This window comes from Lissotriton helveticus, chromosome 10 (genome assembly GCF_964261635.1).
Source record: "Lissotriton helveticus chromosome 10, aLisHel1.1, whole genome shotgun sequence".
NCBI classification, from domain to species: domain Eukaryota; kingdom Metazoa; phylum Chordata; class Amphibia; order Caudata; family Salamandridae; genus Lissotriton; species Lissotriton helveticus.
The window spans coordinates 1,207,285,892-1,207,305,789 of record NC_136071.1 but is presented as its reverse complement, the minus strand read 5'-3'; the positions used below and the strand labels follow the sequence as shown (position 1 = coordinate 1,207,305,789).

At 43.0% G+C, this 19,898-nt stretch overlaps 1 protein-coding gene across 1 annotated transcript in view; it reads right to left on the bottom strand.

Annotated features, from left to right (window-relative positions):
• LOC144784212 (uncharacterized) overlaps positions 1-19,898 on the bottom strand; it is a 287,530-nt gene that overhangs the window by 124,027 nt on the left and 143,605 nt on the right. The window contains exon 2 of the mRNA XM_078662867.1: positions 15,019-15,082. The gene's annotated coding sequence lies outside the window, so the exon portion shown is untranslated. The remainder of the gene's footprint in view (positions 1-15,018; positions 15,083-19,898) is intronic.

Here is a 19,898-nt window from a genome sequence, read left to right as displayed (position 1 = left end):
CCATCTGTATCCCTGACCCTTAGCTTACTTCATGCCTCGCAGTGCCCGGCCCGGCCTGGCTCTGCCTGCCAGTCTGCCAAGAGTATGTTATGCTTCTAGTTATCAGTCCAGCCCTCCTTCTCTGCATTCCTGAGCTACTGAATCGCATCAATAGTTTCCGTCATGGTCTAGCCTTTATGTCTCCATGTAAGAGAAATACTGTATTAATATTCATAGAATATTCCTAGCACACGCAACATATGTAGAATTATGCATGCACCAGTCTTAGTATCAAGTAGCCTTTGCCCTGATAACTTTTGGATTCTATCAATATGTACTCTAAACACCAGATACTAGATATGCCCTAGGTACATGTCGCTCTGACACTCCAGACTTTAGTCTCCTCTTCTAGCGCAGAAGTCATAGCCCCAGTTCCTCCCTGGTAACACGTCATTGCCCGTTTGCGCGCATCATTAGGTTAGAGGTCCCAGCTACTTAGGTAGCCCCCTCCAGGTTTCCGCCCCGTTTATGACATATTCTGTTACGTCTACATCACATGTCTATGTATACGCCCTGTACACGCCTTCTTGTTACATCATTTTGCCCTTATCTTTCGCGACTGCTACGAACCACGCCTACTGCTACGCCTACTGTATTGAATGTAATGCAATTGTTTTGATATATATATACTAATGTACTGTTAATGTGATGTTAGCGATCCCTTATCCCTTATTCCCAGATCCGGCCCCCGGCAGCTGCCATCCTATTCCCATGCAGGCTGTCCTGTTCCTGTCCTTTATGTCTGATTAAAGCCTGTGACTCAAGATACCTCGAATCCTGACTCTTATTTATTGAGCTATCTGTTTATATGAGTATCCTGAAAAATAGAACCGGTAATTAATTATTTATTTACCACATAATGGCGCCCGAATAGGGACTTGCCCTTTCCCCACGCGCCGGAGAAGCCACGCAGGCCCCCTGATCCTCTGCAGCCGTGACGGAACCATACCGTGCACGTGCAGATATTTCTGCTTCAAGTATCCCTCAGGCCCACGGAGGAGACGGAGGTTGCGGTCCAGCGTCCAGACGAGGCGGTGGAGGAACGCGGCGAGTCCCGACCAGAGCCCAAGCCGAGAGTCCAAGGTCCGAGGTATCCGGAGGCCCACCTGTAACTGAAGTCCGAAGTTCGTAGTCCGTCGTCGTAGCAGTCCAGTCCAGTCCGAGGCCTTCCGTTTTTGCTGCCCGGTGAGTACCGTTGCTGGGGTAGTATCTAGACAGGGTCAATTAATTTGTCTCTGGTCCGTGGGTTTGGGTACACAGATCCAACACGAAGTGTCCACCTAGGTGGATGCGGGTCCTGACGTGTCTCTTTATGGGACCGGTAAGTTTCGTACTGTTTTAGCAGTGCATCTAGTCATTCCAGTAAGTTCTGTTCTCGAGAAATTCATGTGTTCTGTTCTCAGTACTCCAGGTAATACTCTGTCCGAACTGTTATTTTAAATGTTATTTCATGTGTTTTCAATGTCGTGGTATGAGTGATTTGTTTTTCAAGTTATTATTGTGTTTATTGTGTATTGTATTGTGTCCAGATTCCAGCCTAAGTCATGCCTCTATTCTCGAAATTACGTCAGTTAAAAACCAGAAAAGGATTGCTAGAGGAAGCAGTTCCTGTCCCGCCTAGGGACAGTCCAGGACATTTTATGTATCACAAGCATGGCTTAAGTGCCATATTGTACTTAGACTTATGGGTCGAGTATACTAAAGCTCTAGAGGAGAAATATAGATGGCCTGTATCAGGTACATGGGATGCCGAGTGCATCATGCGAGTAGAAGAAGCATTATGGAAAAAGAAATCCAGACAGTCCCAGAAAGATGCCATCGAGTTATGGCGCAAAGAATCTCATAAAAGAACCGAAAAAGAAATCAGAAAAACAGAATTAAGTAGGGAATCCTCAGAAAGAGCCCAAGAAAGGGAATTAATCGAAGTAGGTGAACGAGTTAAAGCCGAACAGTCAGAGAGACAGAGAAATGCCCTTATTAAGGGTATGTATCCTCTTCTTGCCGAGGGCTTGCCAAAAGCAACCCCGGAAGCATCCAGTAATTTTCCGCCATCATTAGTTCCGATTAAGCTACATCACAAACCGACCGCAGCTGATATTTTTCTCTCGTCCTACTTGGACGACACAGTCCCAGAATACGCCAATCCTGTTCCGCCAGCTCCCGTAAATAATGTAATTCCTGTTCCTCCAGCCACCGGGGCACCTGTTACGGCACCCCCGGTCCAGCCTACAGTACATGTGCCCGCTACATCAGTCACTCTCCCAGCCCGTACAATACCCGTCGACGATTCTAGTCAAGGGGCCTCGGGGGGAAGTCCTCCTGGAACCCCGCCTCAGCACAGACGTGTGACATTAATCGAGCTACATGCCCGAGCGTTACAGCGTTCGCCCAAACATCAGTCCGTTGCAGATATCAAGCGAGCTCTTACCGAATGCCGTTATGATCCAGTCCCAGGTGATGATAATATGGTCATATATTCACTGCGTGTAAGACGGGTGACCGAATATTTGGACACCCTGCCCAATATGAAAGGTTATCTAGACAGAATATATCGTTTCATCCGTACAGGAGCAGACCCAGGAAGTATTGGCGAGGCCATGACTCAACGAAAAGTCGAGATTCAGCTCATGCTTTTAAAGTTTTTAATTAATTGTTTAATAAGAGAACAAGATTATCCGGAAAAAGATCCGGAAGAAATGAAAGTCCTGACCAAATGGAGTGACCATATAGCCGAGGGAAGACACAAGACCCAGAACTGTATAGAGAGTATGTACAAGAAAATACGTAGGGAAATAATAAAGTTACACGAGAAACGAGAAGCACTACAAGCAACCGAGAAAGAAGACGCCTCTGATACTGAAGAGGTAGACGACGAGAATCCCACCAGAATAGCGTATGTAGGTAGAACTAGACTTCGCGACCGACATTCACGCCCAGAACACAAGAAAGTTTTCCCTCCTCCAGCACCAGAACAAGGCTCTCTCGAACAAGTATTTCAAGCTACCGATCACATTCTGAAATCACAAATCGGTTATAGTGAACTTAGTACCATGCATGAACAAGAACTAGTCCGATCAGCAGTCCGATGGACTACTGATTCTACCACTTTTCCAGACGAAATAGTGGCACAAATGTTTCTGAAACTGCCCCCAGCCGAGCAGCGACTGGTGGGTATGTATATGATCCAGCACCTCATTACACTGTATGAGGGACAACATTCTGATCCAGGTCCGTTACATGATGTTCTGAACGAGTTACTCCAGTATAGATGGAGAGGTCTAGGTACCGATTTAATTAGTGTCATTCTAGAACAGCGCCACAAATATAGAACGTTTCTGAATTCGCATTTTGTTCATGTCTCACCTCCAGAAAGTAAATCATTGTACATAGATAGACAGCATCCGTTACGAGAAGTACACCCAGTTAGGACGACGGGTGGTGATCTAGAACGAGTATTTGTTTACACCCCTATTACCAAGATGGAACTCTTAGAGATGAAGAAGCTAATTCCCTGTCACGACAAAGATCCAGCAGGGTTCCATCGAGAATTAAAAGACATGCTCCGTATGGGAGAATACACGTATCCTGATATCATTAAAATGTTAAAGGTCCTGTTGCCCGCAGGGGTATACGAAAAACTCAAGGAAAAAGAATGGGAGGTGGGAGAGAAAAAGATAGATTGGACGGCTCTAGAAGCTGAAGATAATTCACGAGTACCAGGTACCGGTCTAGGGGGTAAAGTTAAAGAATTGCCCGAGTTATTGATACAGGTTTTGCCAAGATTACTAACCACGAAAAAGGAAGATTGGGATGCAATCTCAGCTTGTAAACAGAAACAGGATGAAGACACTAGTGATTTTTATTCTAGATTTGAAAAATGTTTTATTATTAACAGTGGTCTGAAGACAGGTAGTGAATCGTACCCTCATCTTTTTGTTACCAAATTAGTCGAGAATTCAAGTCCACAAGTTAAAAATCGAGTTTTGAAAGTCGAAAGTAGTTGGCAAGCTAATACCCCGTCACAAATGTTACAGATGCTCCAGTATCACCAGAACAGAATCAGGGAAGAGCAAGAACACGAAAGGAGACGTATGAAAGACACGAAAATGAAAGTATTAGTTGCACAATCTGTTCCACAAGACAGTCAGAAGAGGGGTCCGAATCAAGCCAGTCATCCTGCAGCTCCCGTTAAAGGGACTTGCAATTACTGTAAACAGCCAGGTCATTTTATAAACGAGTGTGCAGTTCTGAAACACAACATAGCTACTGGTAAGACTAAAGAAAGACCACGTCCGCCTAGACAAGAACAAGTTTCACAGACTTCTCAGTCACCACAGAATGCACAACAGACAGTTCCAGTGCCGCAGCCTATCGCTGCAACACAGCATGTTACACAGCAGATGTACCAGTATGCCCAGTCAGAGTATCCAGAGTATCAACAGTATTCATGAAACAGCCTAGAGAGGGAGGTAGGTTTGCCTCTCATCGAGATACCTGTAGATCAAGAGGGTCCCTATGTACACAGTCAAGTATTAGGGAGGGACAGAAAGTTTCTGATTGATACAGGGGCAAGTAGGACTACTATCAGTCATGACGAAGTTCCAGGGGCTCCGCTCTCAGGCTCTAGAAATGTTTCCCTTGGATTTTCAGGAAAACCGATTGTTAATGAAATTTCAAAACCAGTTACTCTAGAAGTTGGTCCATTGTCCCGAACTACTGATTTGTTACTCACGAAAGCATGTCCCGAAAATTTGTTGGGCATAAAGACGTTAAAAGAATTAGGAGCAGTTATATGCTGTTCCCCAGAAGGAGTCCGACTGTTTTTACGCGACTTTAAAGGTCATTATGTATTACGTGATTTTGATCCAAGATTATTGAATGTACCATAGCATTTATGGGCGCAAGGTCCAACTGATGTAGGATGTATGCACATCACACCCCATCGTGTGACTCTCAAGCAAGGTATAGTTTTGCCACGAATCAGACAGTACAGATTGCCACCTGAGGCTGTAGCAGCCTTATCCAAAATTATTGACGAACTCATAGCTCAAGGAGTGGTTGTAGAAACTGACTCCAATGTATGTAATTCTCCTATCATTCCAGTCATGAAACGTACTGATCCAAATGCACCTCCAGTATATCGATTAGTGATTGACCTTCGAGAACTTAATAAATGTATCATACCTCAGTACCCAGTAGTCCCAGATATTTCATCCCTACTGACAGCCATTGATTCTGAAGCTACGTTCTTCACTGTTATCGATCTCAAGAATGCATTTTTCAGTGTCCCCATTCATCCAGACAGCCAGTACCTTTTCGGATTCTGTTTAAATGGAAGAAGCTATAAATTCACACGAGCTCCTCAAGGTTTCACAGAAAGTCCCAGTATTTATAGTCAAGCACTTAAGAGACAACTAGACAATATTCACATGCCAACTGACACTGCCCTGCTCCAGTATGTCGATGATCTACTGATCACAGCCCGTTCTGAACGTGACTGCGAGCGAGCGTCACTTACAGTTCTGTATTTTCTGGCCGAACAGGGGCACAAGATGTCTCCTTCCAAATTACAATTCTGTGTCCAGCAAGTGGTATACTTAGGACACTTACTGTCCAAGTGGGGTAGGCAGTTGACACCAGACCGTATCCAGCTAATAGCGAGTCTTCCACAGCCCAAGACACAGAAGGAGGTGCGAGCTTTTATCGGCCTCACTTCTTACTGCAGACAATGGATTCCTCAGTATGCATTCCTAGCCAAGCCACTGATACAGTTAACGACACAGGAGGCAGCCGTATCGACTGTCCTCCCCTGGACCCAGGAACATACACTTGTTTTTAATGAATTAAAGAAAGCCTTATGTCAAGCACCTGTTCTAGCAACACCGAACTACAGTAAGCCTTTCACACTTTTTGTCACAGAACGTGATGGTACTGCATTATCTGTTCTTACACAAGATCAAGCAGGACAGTACAAGCCTTGTGCTTATTTTTCGAGCACATTAGATCCAGTAGCCCAGGCTTTGCCTGCGTGCCTCAAGTCAGTTGCAGCCACAGCTCTGGCTATCAGACAAAGTGATTCCATAGTATTAGGACATTCCCTGACAGTACAAGTTCCACATTCCGTGGAAGTTCTTTTAAACCGAACACAGACTCAGCACTTGACAATTGCACGTTTAACAGGTTATGAACTGACACTGTTCCAGCCACACATAGAAATCAGACGCTGCAACATTCTAAATCCCGCTACACTGTTACCGTCAGTTACTTTAAATCCTGCCACACATGACTGTGTGGAAGTAGTTAACACTATGACCAAGCCAAGACAAGACCTGACAGACATTGCATTACCTAATCCCGACCTGACACTTTATGTGGATGGTTCATGTATGAGAACAAGTACAGGAGAACTAGTAGCCGCGTATGCAGTGACTACTGAAACTGAAGTTATAGAAACACATCGTATTGACACCCTGTCTGCTCAAGCAGCAGAGCTAGTCGCTCTGACCCAAGCCTGCATACGTGCCAAGAACCTGAAGGTAAACATATATACAGATTCACGTTACGCATTCGGAGTCGTACACGACTTTGGAGTGCTCTGGCAGGAGAGAGGTTTCATGACTTCTCATGGAACCAAGATTCAGCATGGTCTCCTCATTCAAGCTCTGTTAGATGCAATACATTTACCGACAGCTATTGCTATCATGAAGTGCAAGGCACATACGAAAGTTACTGACATTATTTCCCAAGGTAACGATCTAGCAGATCGAACAGCCAAGCTTACAGCTCAGACCCCAGACATTCCAGTTAACATGACACAGACACTCACTCCAGATCCGACTACTTGTATGACAGTTAAGGACCCTACACAAGATGTCATAGACATACAGTCACATGCTACTCCCGAAGAGATCATGAAATGGTCCGAATAAGGAGGGGTCCAGACAGATCAAGGATGGTTGACGAAGGGAAAAGCCACATGGTTCCTCCCCGACTCTATGGTTCAAGTCATTATCAATACCGCACATAGTCCAGCACATCTAGGAGAAAAAGCTATGGTAGACAGTATTCAGAACCTTTGGTTCAACAAGCATTTACGAGCTGCAGCCAAGCAGAAAGTCCGCACCTGTATGATATGTTGTCAGTTCAATCCAGGTAAAAGTGTCCCGGTGGAACAAGGTGGATTCCAACCTCCTGACCACCCTTTTGAAGTCCTCCAGATGGATTACATTCAGATGGAGCGATGTCGAGGTTTCAAGTATGTCCTCGTAGTTGTATGCGCTTTGTCCAGGTGGACAGAAGCATATCCAGTCCCAGATTACACAGCCGCGACCACTGCCAGGCAGTTGGTTCGTGAATTCTTTCCCCGCTATGGACTCCCTAGGGTCGTGTATTCAGATAACGGCCAGCCATTCTCATCTGAGCTTATGAAGCATGTTTCCCTTCTATTGGGGTACCAGTGGAAGTTCCATTGTGTGCGCCATCCTGAAGCAGCCGGTCTCGTAGAGAGACATAATCAGACGTTGAAAATCCGCCTTGCAAAAATATGTAAAGAGAAAGGTGTAGACTGGCTAGTTGCCCTGCCAGTTGCTTTATTTTACATGAGGATGGTTGCACATTCCAGATCAGGTCTGTCCCCGTATGAGGTCGTATTCGGCCGCCCCCCAAACATGTGGGGTACACCTAGACCCCGCAGTATTACAGATGTTTCCAGTAATATGCTGACAGATTACCTAGCTTCCTTGATGTCTGCCCTACACTCTTGTCGTTCACAGGTTGCTGCCGCATTTCCAGACAACACCGAGGTGAAACCGCATGAAGTCATTCCAGGAAGCCTGGTGTTGGTGCGGAATTTTGATCGTTCAAGCCCGCTGGAGCCCCGTTGGAAGGAGCCTCGCCTAGTTTTACTTACAACAAGGACCGCGGCCAAACTAGAGGGCAGGAAGGGATGGGTCCACCTGTCCCACATAAAGAAGTTCCATGGACTACGTGAAAAGACATTTGTTAAGGAAAAGACTTTTCCTAAAGACTGCCTAAAAACAGACTCTGAACTTAAAGTTCCACTGTTAGAGAAAACTCCGCAACAGGAGTATAAACTGAAACTTCGGTCTAGTAAAATAAGTCAGCCAGTTTAATTGTCTAAGTCCCTCTCGGGTGAAACGGTTAGACAGGTTCCTGACATGTATGAGATAGACCCCCATAGTGAGAGAGTTAGTCAAAACTCTAAAATATGTATTATTGTTCTAAGTTTTTTGTTGTTTTTGAGTCTAATGGTTACCTGCACAAGTTATGCTTTATATTTATGTTTTCCAATTCCACATGTACATAGGTTTTCTAATGCTACAGTAGAGCACACATTTAGTGATCTGCCTCCTCACGAGTTATCCTATCGTCTTGCTATGCGAAATAATACATTTATCAGAATGTTACACTATTCACACCAGACCAGCAATGCCACTAATTGCTGGGTGTGTGGTCGATTCCCCCCTTTCCAGACACCGAAGGGAGTTCTGCCACTCTTTCCTTATCCGTTTTCACATAATGGTTCGTGTGGAGCATGGTCCACGTTAACGTCATCCTCTGATGATATGTCCCTTCTGAATAGAACATGTTTTCCAAACAAGCAAGGTCTCTCCCATAGAACAGGGTTAGATCTAGAAAATGAAATATATGATTTAGGTAATTATTCTTCGAATTTCATGGTCCTGAATGTTCAGTCCGATACTACTCCAGATTTGCCTGCTATTTCAGTACTACCAGTCAAAGGCGAATTATGTGTCAGAAAGAATGGTTCCGCACATGTAGGACATAGTGATTGTACTACTACTGTCAAGTATAGTGACAGTGGGAAATCTATTTTCAAAGCCTCACGTCATTCTTATTTTGTTTGTGGTCAGACCGCATATGTCCGTCTGCCCCTCGATTGGGATGGAACATGTTACATTGCCTTCCTACTGCCACCAGTTTTTCTAGCCCCATCTGATTATCACAGAAACACACATCTAGTACACATCAGACCTAGAAGGGAGATCGAGTCCCCGATTGTCGATCAAACTGAAACTGCTCTAGAACAATATCAAGACTTCAATAAAGGTTTCTTCTTCTTTATAGGACCTATCCAGAATAGTAAGTTAATACGTAGACTTACCAGAACCCTTGAAGCAGTAGTGAATGAGACTACTTCTGCTCCAGGTAACCTAACTGAAGAGCAATCTGCTATGAGATTTGTCGTGCTCCAAAATCGTCTAGTTCTTGACGTCATACTGGCCGATAGAGGAGGAGCATGTAGAGTCATCGGATCTAGTTGTTGCATTTTCATTCCTAATAACGCGCCGTCTGTTTATTCAGCTATAACCAGACTTCATAAAATTGCCCATCAGTTACACCAGAATCCAGGCACCTGGACATGGTCCGGTTGGCTCTGGAGTATCATATCTGCCTGGGGATGGAAAGTATTGTCATTCCTAGGTATTGCAGTAATGATCATATTCAGTTGCTGCCTCTGTATACAATGTGGCCCTGCGATTTGCGGCATTTGTGCTACCTCTTGTATTCCCAGTCCTAAATCCCGTTCCAAGACAATTCGAGACGAGCAAATGATGCTATATGAGATGATAGATGGTATCATGAATATTGATGTTTCCTGATGGAAACGTAGGGCACAAGGAGGGAATGTGGAAAAGTAAATTTTGCCATGTTGTATGTGCCTACGTGTTCCACATCCTATGTTATGTGTGCATGATCGATATGCATGTATTCCCCTCTGATCGATTAAAGATGCAATTACAGTTGTGTCCATCTCTAGTATGCCAGTTTCCAGTCATCGTGAAAACAACGAATATTAGGCCTATGTAAACCTACGTTGCCACATTTCACAGTGTGCACGTTAATTCATTGAATTGTCCCCGTTTCTAGGCCTCAAAAGGGCCGGGACTCAGATTCAGCTCCTGTCTCCTGAACCCTCTCCAAGGAGCGATACAGCCCCATCTGTATCCCTGGCCCTTAGCTTACTTCATGCCTCGCAGTGCCCGGCCCGGCCTGGCTCTGCCTGCCAGTCTGCCAAGAGTATGTTATGCTTCTAGTTATCAGTCCAGCCCTCCTTCTCTGCATTCCTGAGCTACTGAATCGCATCAATAGTTTCCGTCATGGTCTAGCCTTTATGTCTCCATGTAAGAGAAATACTGTATTAATATTCATAGAATATTCCTAGCACACGCAACATATGTAGAATTATGCATGCACCAGTCTTAGTATCAAGTTGCCTTTGCCCTGATAACTTTTGGATTCTATCAATATGTACTCTAAACACCAGATACTAGATATGCCCTAGGTACATGTCGCTCTGACACTCCAGACTTTAGTCTCCTCTTCTAGCGCAGAAGTCATAGCCCCAGTTCCTCCCTGGTAACACGTCATTGCCCGTTTGCGCGCATCATTAGGTTAGAGGTCCCAGCTACTTAGGTAGCCCCCTCCAGGTTTCCGCCCCGTTTATGACATATTCTGTTACGTCTACATCACATGTCTATGTATACGCCCTGTACACGCCTTCTTGTTACATCATTTTGCCCTTATCTTTCGCGACTGCTACGAACCACGCCTACTGCTACGCCTACTGTATTGAATGTAATGCATTTGTTTTGATATATATATATACTAATGTACTGTTAATGTGATGTTAGCGATCCCTTATCCCTTATTCCCAGATCCGGCCCCCGGCAGCTGCCATCCTATTCCCATGCAGGCTGTCCTGTTCCTGTCCTTTATGTCTGTTTAAAGCCTGTGACTCAAGATACCTCGAATCCTGACTCTTATTTATTGAGCTATCTGTTTATATGAGTATCCTGAAAAATAGAACCGGTAATTAATTATTTATTTACCACACAATAGATAAATAGAGTGAGGGCAATAGATAGATAGAGTGAGGGCGATAGATAGGTAGAGTGAGGGCGATAGATAGACGATAGATAGAGTGAGGGCGATAGATAGATAGATAGATAGATAGATAGATAGATAGATAGATAGATAGATAGATAGATAGATAGATAGATAGATAGATAGATAGATAGATAGATAGAGTGAGGGCGATATATAGATAGATAGAGTGAGGGCGATAGATAGACAGATAGATAGAGTGAGGGCGATAGATAGATAGATAGAGTGATGGCGATAGATAGATTGAGTGAGGGCGATAGATAGAGTGAGGGCGATAGATAGATCGAAAGAGATAGATAGAGTGAGGGCGATAGATAGATAGATAGATAGATAGATAGATAGATAGATAGATAGATAGATAGATAGATAGATAGATAGATAGATAGATAGATAGAATGAGGGCGATAAATAGATAGATAGATAGAGCCACTGTGCAAGGGTTACACACTTCACGAGACAGAGAGAAACACGTTGGTCTGAAGCCGGAGTCGCGTTATAGCTCGGAGCCCTTTCCAAAGGCTGTAGTTATCATCTTGTTAAAACAAGCAGGAAGTGGGATAAGGGAGGGGGTGGGGCGCGTGAGGTTTGAATGCCGAAAAAGCACGTGGAGCAAGAGGAATATGGGAGAGGGAGCAAAAAGTGAAGGGTAAAGTGGTGTGCCGGACTACACAAAGAGTGAAAGCCCCGTATGTAAAATCAATTGCAATGAAAGAAACCGGCATATAATAGAAGGGCAGAGCCCTGTGATTTAAAACTAATTTTATCTGCCATAATAGGAAAACAAGGGGGGGGGCGGGGCGGCGGGGCGGCACATAACAGTGGGATACGAAAAACAATAATTACGCGCATTCAGGAAAGCAGAGTTTTGCGCATGAAAAATACAGTGAGAGAAAGCCCCGTATGTTCAAACCGATCATAATAAGCACATAATAGAAGGGCAAAGCCCTGTGATTTGAGTAAACTTCGTAAGCTATAATACGCTGGGGAGGCAGCGCGCAGTAGTGCAATGGCGATTATCAAAAACTGGGCGCATAAGAAGGCAGAGATCGCGCGCTGTAAGGAAACTAGATGTGTGTGCGGTATATTGTAGCGCGCTGGTGGGCCAAAGAAGGAGGGCCCGACTAGTGGTGTAAGCCTCCCGGCCTGTGGGATAAGAGGAAGTCTTAGGTCCGTACATAAGCCATGGGGCGCCTCCTATGATAAGCACGACACCGGATGTACAAGGTATTTTAAGAAAGAATACAGGCAGTAACCGGGCCAAGTTAGTCACCGGTAGACATGGCGTGTGGGCGGGAAGCACAAAACTCAGTACAAACGGGGGCCGATAAGGCAAAAAAAAAAAAAAAAAAAAAAGCTGCCAAACGTGCAATACTAAGGCCGGTAATAAGCTGAGATCGAAAGGCTTCGGTAGAAGCTGAGCATATGTTAGACGTACCTGAAGAACATGATAACTGCGGCCTTCTGGTGATACAAAGTGACGGATGGCAGAGGAACAGGTTAAACACTAGTGAAAACTGCCGGGAAAAACACGAGAGACGTGCAAGTAAGCACGTAGTGTGCTACGGGGCTGGCGGGGAATCCCCAAGTGGCTAGAAGCTGCACGGATGAATCTGTGTCATCTGGGTGATCGATTGCTGTAAAGGTGGCAGAGGCAGGACAAGTTTGCGATCCCAGGGCAGTGTCAGCACATACCAATGCCCTTGTTGAGGCAGCGGTGGCACAATCCACAGAATTCTAAGTATGTAAGGAGAATATGTCTGGCAAGAGTGTATGTCTGTCGTATATGAAAAATAGAAAATCGTGGATAGGAGTATATATATCCAACAAAAGCTGCCTGTTGAAAGAGGACCACACTCAGGTGAGTATCTGTGTTGCTTTATTTAGTTGATAAGGAGGCAAAACACAGCGGCTTACTGCACCACAGTTAAAGTTGCCTCCTTATCAACTAAATAAAGCAGCACAGATACTCACCTGAGTGTGGTCCTCTTTCAACAGGCAGCTTTTGTTGGATTTGTTGTGGCCCTGCCTGAGTCACGAGAGGACCCCACTGCGCGCTGCACAGTCCAGCAGAAGCGCCACCTGACGTTCTTGCACTGGATCAGGAGAGCGCAGTTGTTAGGAGTGAGCGGCATTCCAGCGCCTGAACTGTTATCACAAACCCACTTGGGATTTATTTTTGAAATATGCCGTTGGTGAACAGCAACAACTCACTTGAGGAACAACAGAACACTACTTGTACCATCAGGCCACGCGGGTGGCCACGCCCACATGGGCTTCAAAATGGGTGTTGAAAATTGCTGCGTTCATCACTGCCATCAGCCCACAGCCCCAAGATGAAGTGCCCACGAGGCACGAAACGCGTCGGGATGGACTGTTTTACTTTAACTGTGGTGCAGTAAGCCGCTGTGTTTTGCCTCCTTATCAACTATATAAAGCAACACAGATACTCACCTGAGTTTGGTCCTCTTTCAACAGGCAGCTTTTGTTGGAGGAGTATATATATATATATATATATATATATATATATATATATATATATATATATATATATATATATATATATATATATATATATATATATATATATATATATATATATATATATATATATGATAAACGATAAATGTTTTGAGTAAAGTGAATCCAGGAAATATAAATAGGAATAAAGATAAGCATCTGCAGGATAGTGTGGCATAGGATCCTGAAGTAATCTAAAAACAGGAGGGGGGAGAGATATGGGACTGGAAAAACAGTCAGAAAAGTCACCAAAGGGAACAAGCCCTCACCAAGAGAAAAAAAACTAAAACGCGTGGCCACGAAAAAGCCGCATTGTGAACACGACTAAAACAAGCTCTTGGCATTGCTGTGGGGGGCGGGGGCGGGAGCGCATTGGCGGGGGAGAAGCAGCCTTTGATGTGCGAGCGAGTGGGAGGGAACACCATATGGGGTATGATTGAGAAGTGAGGCCAAGCGCGCGCTGGCGAAGCGTCACGGTTGATTACCTCACATGCATTGTGGACAATCCTCGCTGGTTTCAAGAGTTGTTTTGCCTACTATACTCTCGCAGAACAACACATGCGCGTTGGTTCTACGAGACCTAAAAACAGGTTAGGGAGATCTTAGATCAACTTGAATATCAGGGGATGATCGAAAATTGCACTTCACCAATTAACAATCCTTTGCTTCCCATATCAAAACCCGACAATACATATCGTCTGGTTTTAGATTACAGACATAGATTACAGACATTTAAACACTTGCACAATGACATTCGCTGTCCAAAATGCACACAGTGCCGCATTAATGAATAACATAGTGTGGAAAAAATTCAAAACTACACTTGATAAATCAAATGGATTTTTCTGCCGAAATATAGCACATGAAAGCAGGTATTTGAATGCATTCTCTGCGTTGGGGTCCCAGAGACAATTTTGTTGTCTCCTGCAGGGGTATAAGAATAGCCCCATGGTATTTTCAGCAAGGGTAACTGAGTTACTACAAAATTTTGATGAGGAAGCGTTGTCCTATGTGGATGAAATTTATCTGACGGACGATGACTTAATGAGGCACTTGACCAGAGTAAGCACCATTATTATGGGATTCGCTTCTGAAGGCTATACATTTAATTTTAAGAAATAAAAAATTGCCCACTTCAGTGTCCTGTTTTTAGGATATGAGCTGTCAAGTGAAGGGGAAAGCCCTGCAACTATCTTTTTAGAAAAGTGTGTGCTGCTCCAACCTCCAAAAACATAAAAAAACTTACAATCAATACTGGAATTCTTAAATTTTGGCAGAATTTACATTTTGGGTTATGCAGAAAGAGTAAACCCTTTCTACAACTTAATGAAACCTGACTTTTCATTTAGACATTGGACACTGGAACATTCAAACATTCTACGTTCACTACAAGAAGACATGAGGGCTTCCAAACACGTCCAAACACACATAAACATACGCAACTAGGTGATCCGTGTAATAGCGGGTCAATGCGGGTACATTTATTTAACCTTCAATGAAGGGGAAACAGTACTAATCACATACAAGTCTCACCTGTACACAAATACAGAAATGCGTTTCATTTCAACTGGAAAAATCTTGACAGCTGTTCAGACCGCTGTAGCAAGACAAAAAGCACGGGCTCAGGTGAAAAGCATAATTTTCGTAACACAGGTACCAGCTTTAGAAGCTCTTCAAAGGCTAGCATTCCGAATGCAAAAGCCTTCTATCCAAGATGAGTACAATGGGCTAATTCTCTTACTGCAACGGACGTTGAATACAGATTTGATCCAAGTTTAAAAACACAAGCATTACTGCAATACGACCAAGAATATCCTCTACCAAATGATATATTGCCTCTAGATCAGTATGAATATATTATTTACACTGACTGATCTGCTCAACCTGCCATAGTCCAAATACAGATACAAATTTTATTGTATGCTTAGTTAATACAAAACATTGCATAACATCACTTATTGAAGATAAAGCAAATTGAAAAACATTAAATTAATTTGTGACTGTCTTATTCATGTGTAATACTAGGACCACCATTGCAAAATCATCTGTGCAGGTATATCCAGGGAAAGCTCCATTAAGCTCTTCTAGATCGTTCGGCGTAAAATCATTGAAACTTTTTCTTCTTCTCATTAGCATAAAATGTTTAAAGCCATATTTCCAAATAACATAGGTAAAGCGCTTTTACACATAAGCATGAGAAATAAAAAAACATGTTTGTGCTTTCGCCATAAAAGTGGCTCTGTTTGAGCATAAACCTATAATTTGACTTTAAATAAAAAGGAGAAACCCTGAGATGTCAAAACAGTCATTATAAAGTGTCTAAAGTCTTTAGGAGTACACCTGAGTTTGCAAATCGCTGACTCAAATGATTGTGTTATAAGCGGAGCTATAATGGCCTAGTTGCCTATCAGGGGTAGTGTTATGTTATGTTAAATTAATTTATTAAGCGCGCTAACGCCATTAGGTTCCTTGGCGCTAGTGCTAGTGCAGCTAGAGACTGATCATTGGCTTTGTTTCTGCTCCGCTGTCCTTAGCTTTATTCCTGCTGCGCCCAAGAAACAAATCAAGAAAAAAGAATGTGTCCAGAAGGACTAGTTTGCACACTTTAAAGAGAATACCGCAGACTGTCAATTCTAGGGTTCTTGTTGCTTTATTAAGCTTATTTTAAATTATTTAAATTAGCAAGGCAGATAAATATGTCTTAGAAAAGAGACGCTCCCTTTACAGAACACCACATTTACAAAAACACACTTATGCACAATGTTATATTCCAATCAAAAACAAAAGGTTTGTGAATAAAAGTGACATGGGAAACAAACTTGGACATTCATATGAAATAACATTAACATTGAAAGTACATCACCAGTCCTAGTTTCAACATGAAGCACCAAGCAGACATTAGAATCTCAGCTACACGTTGTTAATTGTCCTGCCTAGGCAAAGAGACTGGGGGTAATGTCTTCAAATCAATGTTACCTATACAAGAGGAAAAAGTATTACTACATTCCTCAAGGCACAGTATGTACACACAATCCCCTGAGCTCGGAAGAGCCAAAGCATTTCGAATCCACACAATTCACGGATTCTCCTCAGGACTTGGACAAGGTTGATATCTTGAAAGCGGTGCAATGTGCGCCCGACGGTTCAATTTGCCATAAGATGTGACATAAAATCTTTAATTAGAAATCCCAGGTGCTTGCTGAAATTGCAGCAGATATCGGGTGTGTGGAGAACGTTCATAAACAATTCAATCTAGACAAAGATTGAAGCAGTGTAAAATCGGAATGGGCGTGGATTGAACAGTCTCACAGAGGGAAATTTATTGCCCTAGCAGTGAGGCACCAATTACTGACTACAGTCAAGCCATCAGGACAACTTTGTTAAGTCCTCGTGGCACCTGGGATTTCTAATGAAAGATTTTATGTCACATCTTATAGCAAATTGAACCGTCAGGCACTCGGAAGAGGTTTCAACTATTCCTCTGCACACAGGCCGGATGCACATCATGCCGCTTTCAAGATATCAACCTTGTCCAAGTCTTGAGGCGAATCCGTGGTGTTCTGTAAAGGGAGGGTCTCTTTTCTAAGACATGAAAAATATATATCTGCTTTGCTAATTTAAATAATTTAAAATAAGCTAAATAAAGCAACAAGAACCCTCGAATTGACGGTCTGGGGTATTCTCTTTAACGTGTGCAAACTAGTCCTCTGGACACATTCTTTTTTCTTGTGTAGTCAGTTGTCCAGTCCAGAAGGTTAAGGACCCAAGCCTTTTTTGTTCTCAAGAAACAAACCAAGCAGGAGGCCAGCCGGATGTCCCCTCCTTCAAAGCAGGCCTTCACTGCCTGTCTGCATGTTCTTATCTGTATCCTTCTCAGGAAAGGCTTTAGCATACATCTTTGTTCCCTGTCTAGGCTCTTACATATACACAGGAGGTGTAAAATGTCTTCCTTTGCCTCTCCGCATAATCTGCACAATGTTGTTAACGGAGTCCATTTCCATGGGGGCAGATGCAGCATTGTTGGTACATTGCCCATCCTTAGTTGCAGATATTTTTTCTTTTTTGCCGTGGTAAAGCCGGCACCTAAGTAATGTTGGGGAGAGCAGTTGTTATAGCTCTGGATAACAAACCATCCATGTGACTTTTTGAGAGTACAGCTTTGTCCTCTACAAGGGACAGTGTTTTTACGGTCTTATTGACAAGCTCCTTGAAACTTTTATGGGCCCGAGTGGTATCCCAGAGGTCCTTCAAGGCCAAGCAGTCAATTGAATCATTTAAATAAGTCATAGCTGCACTATCTCTTTTCCGATTAAGCTCATTCCATAAATGTGCATTTAATGTCCCTGGCTCTGCTCCCTTTATTCTGTGCCAGACTTTTGCATAGGCTCCCTTACGTGCTATTTGCTGTTTTGGTAGACCGAACTCTAGTCTTATTTGGGGCGGTGATTTATACCGTGGGAGGTTAAATATTATTCTCATTGCCTTTGACACCATCCTATCTAGGATCCCGGAATCTCTTCCTCTAAGGCACTCACTTCCATAGGTGAAGGTAGGGAGAAGTTTTGATTGCAGTGCCTGTAGTAAGGGAGTAAAGCTCGGGCTTTACCTCTTATTGTTGCTTTTTGCGGGAGGAATGTACCTTTCTTGTCTAAAGTTACGCCCAGGGATTGGAAATCTTATACAATGTCGAGTTTCAGAACTTCCAACTCCCATCGGAAGCAATGTGGTTTCTTCTTCTGATTTACGTCCCGCACTTTAGTTTTGCCCAAGCTTATACGTATTCCATTCTTGCTGGAAAAGTTACTCTTGATGGTTATCAGCTGTTGTAAGCCAATTGAAGTGCGAGTAATAAGGGCAAGATCATCTGCATAGAGCTAGTTCGAGAGGGAGAGGCCTCCGAAATTTGGGGCGTGGTGGTTACAATTGTCCAGTTCTGGCGAAAGGTCCTCCATAAACAAATTGAACAAAATCAGCACCAACACGCACCCTTGCTTCAGCCCCTTGGTTATCGGTATTCTCCTTGATAAACAGTCTCCGGCGACCATTTTAATTTGTATCCATGTATGCGTATGGAGTAAAATCAGTTGGTCAAAAGTCTAGTATTGTTTATCATTTTCGAGAGTTTCACCCAGAGTTGGTTCCTGTCGATATTGTCGAAGGCAGATGAATAGTCTGTAAAGCAAACATAAAGCGCTTTGTTAATGTTTTTTGTGGCATCCATTAGGAGTGATATGGCCAATATATTTGTCGAAGTGCCCATGCATTTCTTGAAGCCAGATTTATTGATTGGAATAGCTGCTGTTTCGGATGCCCATTCTGAAAGTTCTTCCAGCAGCAATCCCCCATAGTATTTGACATCATTGTCTATTAATGCAAATAATCTATAGTTTTCCGCATTGTTTTTACTGCCTTTCTTATGTATCAGGGAGATGATAGATTCCTTCGTGGAATCTTGGATTCCTTCTGCCTCTATTATGTGTGTAAAAAGTGTCAGGAGTGGGGCTGCCCAATAATCCTGGTCTTGCTTATATAAGATTGGTGGTATGCCGTTGGGGTCTGGCGCACCCTCAGCTCTGCCATTGGCGATTCTGATTGTGATCCGTTTAGTTGTGAAGGTATAGATAACCTCTTCGTCTTGCTTTAGTTGACCTGAGCCGGGTCTACTGAACTCCTGAGCGTCATGTATATTATTATTATTATATATATAATATATAATATATTATATATATATATATTTTATATATATATATATATATATATATATATATAATATATATATTATATATATAATATATAATATTATTATATATATATTATTATTATTAAGCGCTGCGAGGCCTCAGGGCAGTTATGCGCTATACAAATGCGATTTTTCATTTCATTATACAAATGCAATTTTTCATTTCATTTGTTTGCCCACTATTAAAGTGGTGTAGTGTAGTTCCTATATTCCCAATAGGCTCTGCGCATTGGAATAACATAAACAACAGTGTAGACGTAGGACTGAGGTCGACTGGGTCTCTATTGAATATGTTAGACTTAATTATGAATGCCAGCTAGCTCAGAGGTCACTAGAAACTTTCTCGAATTCACAAGAAGGGATTCGTTTCTGACAACCGCATAAACATGACAACTTTGCTCCCCAAGAACAAGGAGGATATCTCCAGAGTCGCGGAAATAATAGATAGCTATTTTACTCAGTCATTTGTGCATGCTTAGTTTCACCAGAAGTGCAGAGAAACAGAGAGACAGGCGTTTTCAATAAAAGAGGTTATTTATTGAACAGTCTTCTTTCTCATGCAAGAGAAGTGAATTGCTACAATCGCAATACTTGTCAAAAAGTAAAGTGCGTACAGTAAAAAGATTATTCTAAAATAATACTGTAAAAGAATGGTATAGTTTCTAAGCCATAC